This window comes from Excalfactoria chinensis, chromosome 12 (genome assembly GCF_039878825.1).
Source record: "Excalfactoria chinensis isolate bCotChi1 chromosome 12, bCotChi1.hap2, whole genome shotgun sequence".
In the NCBI taxonomy this organism is placed as follows: Eukaryota; Metazoa; Chordata; class Aves; order Galliformes; family Phasianidae; genus Excalfactoria; species Excalfactoria chinensis.
In genome coordinates, this window is record NC_092836.1 from 2,125,891 (window position 1) to 2,131,890 (window position 6,000).

General features: G+C 47.8%; 1 protein-coding gene across 3 annotated transcripts in view; it reads right to left on the reverse strand.

The window, feature by feature from the left end:
• LOC140257622 (contactin-4) overlaps positions 1 to 5,765 on the reverse strand; it is a 250,817-nt gene extending 245,052 nt beyond the window's left edge. Inside the window, exon 1 of one of the 3 annotated variants that reach the window (XM_072347049.1) lies at positions 5,580 to 5,765. The gene's annotated coding sequence lies outside the window, so the exon portion shown is untranslated. Of the gene's footprint in view, positions 1 to 5,368; positions 5,388 to 5,579 lie in introns of those variants that run through there. The other 2 variants (XM_072347045.1, XM_072347047.1) reach the window with 2 other exon arrangements.
• Positions 5,766 to 6,000: the final 235 nt, after the last annotated feature.

Sequence of the window (6,000 nt, forward strand, 5' to 3'; positions counted from 1 at the left end):
TTTTCCCTAAAACACACCATCGTACTTGAAAAGATTATTGATTTAAACCTAGTGCAGCTAAATTAACAGAACCCGGCTCAGATATGAGCCTAATAATAACTACCCAAGAAAGGAAAGCCTTCCTGTCAACCTTGGAGTTTATGGGCTTTCTGCAACTCCAAAGCCAGTCATTAGCTCACATTTACAGAGATTATGCTCAAGGTTTTATATCTATAACTGAAAAGAAGTACAAATACAAGATCAGAACCATTAACTGAGAGCCAGGAACAGGCAAAGCAGCATTTACTGAATATCCTCAGTAATTCTGGTTTTCACAGAGGGCTAGTTGGGTTTTTAAACTCCTATTATTGGAAGCATAGAGATGGAAATGTGTTTAATTGTTTGAACATGATGTCGTTCATAAGTCTTCCCAAATAATACCCTGTTATCTGCCTAAGAGCTTAATAAACCACACACTTACCTTTCTGTTAAAAAAAACCTACTGATAGGTTATTGTTATTCAGTCCATGAAGATTAAATTATCATTAATACTAAAGGTTTTCCCATTATAAACCCTAAGTACGGTATTTGTTCCTTTTCTTAGTCTTCTAATTGACTAAGATGACCTGCTAAACCTTATGTAGATTGGGTTTAAATACCACATATCTTCATTGGCCAAACATTTATGTAAATATATTATAAACACCGATTTTGTGTGAGGACTACAAAGACCTTACACTGATAGAGAAGAGTTTGAAAGAGCTCAGGACTCACTTGTCTCCTGACCAGCTAGCAAATGCCAACTGCTGTTGGGATCTCTATCAGTAAGAGCATCTTCTAACCAAAATCTCACAGGTCTCTTACATGACATGCTACAGCATCAACTCTCAGCAGCTCAGGCAATGACTATCTGTGGGGTGCAGTCCCTTGCTGCCCCCAGCTCCCTGCTCACCTCAGAGTTATGGTTCAGGAGTCCCATAAGTTACAGGCAGTGACCAGGTTGGAAATGATTCCACTCCTGTAAGTGCTCCAGGAGGTACAGGGGCACTGACTGTGGGCTACGCTACAGGTGAGCAAGGAGATAAAAGTGTGAAGATGAAACATCTCAGCACACAGGCCTCCCACATTAGAAAAAAAGCCAGCCATAACAGTTGGTCTTTGAACTACATCTTGCTCTGCTCACAAGAATGAGAAAGGTGATGGTTAATAACAAATGTCACCAATGAGTCTCACTGAAGGCTGACTCAAAGCTTCTGGAAAAACAAAAGATGGCACAGTACTGGTACTTAGCGAGATTTATCTGTGGTTCTGCCTAGTGTCCATGCTCACCAAACTCCCATTGTACCACTGAGGTAGCCCTGAAGGACATCTGAGTCGTTTCATCTGGAGGCTCTTCCCCCAAATCATTCCTCAGAGACCTTAAATTTTCAGAAGACCCACTGGGAAAAAACTGTTGTCATTAGAGTATGGCTGGATCCTAACAGGCAAAATGTCTCGCTTTCTTTTAAACTTCAGTATAATGTATCTTAGGAGAGCTTTGTACTGGAAACATCAAAACATTTATTCATAAACAAAGATGTCTGGCTATACCTGAGACATCTTCAGCCAGCTTTCATGTAACAGAGCATCAGCTGCTGATCAACTGGGAGCTTATGGAAGGATTAGTAGAAGAAATAAATGTAGAACCACAACATTTAACCGTTTAACACAACCTTATAAAAACCCCTATAAAGGCCATTTTAAAAAATACAATCATTCTAGAGTATTTTCTTGAGACCCCCACCATCTTTTTAAGTGATACGATTACCCTACTAAGTGATGTTGCTTACCCTACTGAAGACCACATGCTGATACACCTATGATGTAATTAGGTAGCAGAGCAAAAAACCAAATTTACATTGCACAGCCAAGACCTGCTCCTTATTCTTCAGCGTGAATATGAGCCATGAATATAGATTACAGAAAATCCACGAGATTGTTTTTAAAATGCTTTGACCTTCTTGTTCCTGAAGGTCTGATTTCCAGTGATTTAACGCAGCAATTCAAAGAAAGAAGAATCTTTCTTTTCTTAGTGTCATACTGAAACAGATTTTTATCCAGCAGATTAAGATAAAAAGTGACTGCTTCTATCTAGGGAAAAGCAAAGAATGAAGTTATTTCCTAAGTAAAGCAAATACAGTACTGGAAACACTGTTTGGTGCAGAAAATACCACTCTGAGTTCCTAATGAAACATGAACCTTGTTTAGCTGAGGCTGTAAGCAGATTTGACACCAGCGTTTTTGTTTTAATATCACCATTTTTGGTGGATGATGGCAGGGGACAGGGAATACTTGCGTGTTCTCGGGAAACACGAGATTGGGTGGATGTCATCATTATACGTGTGCTTTGCTAATAATAAAAAGAATGAATCACTACTGCCATGATATCCACACTTATATTTGAGTAACCACTGCAGCAGATAACAGTTAAGATGTGTGGCAAGCTTAAATCCTGGCAGGATGCCTGGATGAGAGCCGTGGAGCTGACATTTGTGGATCTGTGTGATTTCATGTAACTTTGCTGTGTTTGTGATTACCTTCCTGTCAGGGACTGCGCATCACTCATACAGCAAGCGGCAGCCTCACAGCTCCTGCCATGGAAGGAAAACTCCCAACTGTTGCACCAGATCCTGCTCACCACCAGCCTCAGCAGCCACCTGATGGCGGGGCCGAACAACAGGCAGAGGGGAAACAGCGTTTATAGGGACACTATAGGGTCATTTTGGGCCACAGATGGAGGTGCAGGATGAAAACCCAGACTACCTCTGATCTAGTCTTGCTAAAGATGGGAAAATAGAGCTGTGGCGATTTGTGAACTTAGAAACGTGGCACAGTAGCACTAAGGAACTGCTTCTCCTCTTGCCATCGCTGCGCCCCCGTGGTGCCAGGGCTGGGCCTGGGGCTTGGTTTGGGCCTGGGGCTTGGTTTGGGCCTGCTGCAGAGCTCTGCTAACTGCTGCTCAGAGACACCATGGAGCAACTAAGAAGGCAACGACCTGGCTGTCTTATGGGCAGCATCCCTCTGCCTTGTTTCTACCCTGATTTTTCAATAAAGCAAGCCAAGTACACGGAACTGTCAGACAAGGCCAACTCCCCAAATCGAGGGAAATAAATTACTTGGTACCACAATATCTACAAAACTGTTTACGAGTTTTGCATCTTTCACAGAAATTGTACAGAATAACAACTCCATCTATTTTCATAGGTGTTCCCACAAGCTAACACACGTATTTTAAATTAATGCTATGCTATGCTATCCCCCTCTATAAAGGTATGGGGTGAGGGGTTGATGGTTAGATTCTATGATCTGAGTGGTTTTCCCAACCTTAATGACTCCGTGATTCTATGACTATCAGACATGGATGTCATCAAGAAATGTTCCAGTACAGGAGGTACAATCTGGGAACCAAGGAGGGTTTTCCCACCAGTTGCCTGCTGCCTTGCATTGCCACTGTCTTTGCCCCTAGAACAAGCTCTCCTAAGCTGATGGTTAAACACTGGCACTCAATAAAACAAGCAACTGAAGGATTAACTCTCAAAATACAACTACAGCTACAAACCAGCTGAGGTATCACAGAATACAGATCCACACCACTGCCAAAGCTGTCCCAGTGGTGCAGGGCTGGGGACATGCCAGCACATCCCACTGCCAAGGCACACTCATCTCACATCCATGGTGTCCTAGGGTTAGGAACCATGGGGCTTCAGGCACTGCCCATAACACATGGTAGCACTAGTCATCTGCAGTTAGGTCAGGCTGGAAGGAAACGTTTCACCCTCTTTAGTATTTACATGTTAAGGAAGAAGGGAGGCTCTTGCACAGGTAAGCTTTTCTTCTGCTGTCGCTCACATCCTAAGCATGCAGACTGTCATCGCATAAAACAGTACAAGCTAAACATTCTGGGAATTCCAGGTGGAAAAAAAGCTCAGCTCCACAGCAGAATGTACACACAGGAAAATTCCCAGCTCCAGGAGTTTTCCCGTGGTCATCTGATTCAATGCTACGCTGTACCTGCTCGACTCGGTGTTAGGCACCCAGGTAAGCACATGGGCAGGAGACCCCCCATTAAGTGCTATTCACAAAGGCACACACCAAACCAAGGTTCTGGCATAGCTTCCTGCACAGCGTGAGCCCACTGGGTGGGAACTGATGAAGCACCTATAGACATCAAGACCCCATCAGAGGTATTCAGCTCTGCCCAGACCTGATTGCAATGAGGAAGAGGTTACTGCACCCAGCAGAAGCCATTGTCTAAAGCAGGCTGCTTTGGGAAAATTAGCAGTGTGCACACCCCTAAATGAAGCTTTACAGCAAGTAAAAGAGGGATTAGCCATGTAAAGTAAGTCCTTTTGGTATTAGATTAAAGGCGGGAGGTGACTTTGAGGGATTATTTAGGAGCCATTTAAGCAGTTTGCAGGGACTTACAAATGCAGGGTAAAAAATACAAGCTCTGTAGGTCCTGAAAAACAGAAAAATAAGTGCTCCGGCCAGCAAAGCAACACAAAAGATTCCTGGAGGGTGGACTCGAGTGCAGGGCCCGTGGCTCCGCTTCCAGACACGCATGGGACAGACTGCCGGTGCGGAGCAGGGGTGGGGAGCACAGGGGCTCGCACCCTGCTGGCACACTCCGGGCACGGGGTAAGAAAACATCTCAGGAGCCGCGCGGCTGCTTAACTAGTAGGCTCCCACTGCTCTCTGCTCTCATATGAATGATTTACCTGCGAGGATGCAGGTCCTGAAACAAGCCATGTAAACAGGACGATGTACAAGCGAAACACAAAAACTGACTTACCCTCACAGGCAAACGTCCCCCTTCCTCCCCGCACCTCAGGGTGCCTAATCAACATGCTGGCTCTTAATCCTTTGCCTATATTAATCCCGCAAGGGAAAATGAACGCACTGCTGCAAGACCTCAGACTGTTTTATTAAACCCGCCTTGCAAGAACCAGCTCCCGCTTAGTCCAAAACGTGATGGATAATTAGTATGTAAGATACAAACTATTTCCACTTGTTATGCAAGCGGCATCGTTTAATTTGTTGTTTAGAGAGCAAGTCATTCCAGTCTGGGATAAATAAAACAACACCGCATTATGTTGCTCGCGACACAGAAGCAACATCAGACTGGGGAAAGCAAAAGCAGCTAACACTCAAGCAAGGAACATCGGCTGTAACAAGCAAAAAGTTATGCATGCATTCTGCCAGCTTGCGAGGGAGCATCTCGCTGCCAGCAGAGACGCGCACACACCCACAGCCCCAGCCCCGAGCTCTCCATCTCCACCGTGTTTCCTTCGCCCCCGGCGGGGCCAGCTCTGCCCTAGCCCAGCTCTGCCCTACCCCGGCTCTGCCCTACCCCGGCTCTCCCCCGTGCGAGGGATCCGCCGCGCTCCAGGTTCCGCTCCCCGAGCTCCGCGCTCTGCTCTCCAGTCTCCGCACCCAGCGCGTTCCCGCTGTTCTCTCCTTCCCCTCGCCGCACCCGGTTCCTTTATACCCCGATGGAATTTTTCACCTCCCGATGGGTTTCTCCTTCCCCAGCCCGCTTCCCGCAGCGGAGCGGCGCTTACCTGCCCGGGGCGGGGGTCATGCTGGGCTTCGCGGGCGCTGCCTGCCCGCCGTGCGCGGCAGCCCCGAGGTGCGCGGCTCCCGCAGCAGCCCGCGGCCGCAGCATTGAACGGCAGCGGCCGGGAGCCGGGCGAGCAGCGCAGACCCCTCCTCCTCCTCCCAAAGCTGCGCCGTGCGCGGGGGGCGGGCGGAGGAGCCGCGGCAGCGCGGCCGCCCTTAACCCTTCTCCCGCCCCGCAGCCCCGAACGGCGCTCGCCGCCCTCCTGCGGGGCTCAACGGGGGTCTGAGGGACCACCCCGCTTCTTTTCGGGTTTGCTTTCAGTCAAGGTAGGGGCTCGTCCCGGCAAATGGGGACCCATCCGCATCCGCTGCCCAGTACAGCCCCGAACAGCGGATAGCACGGAGTCCCAATTACAGCGCTGG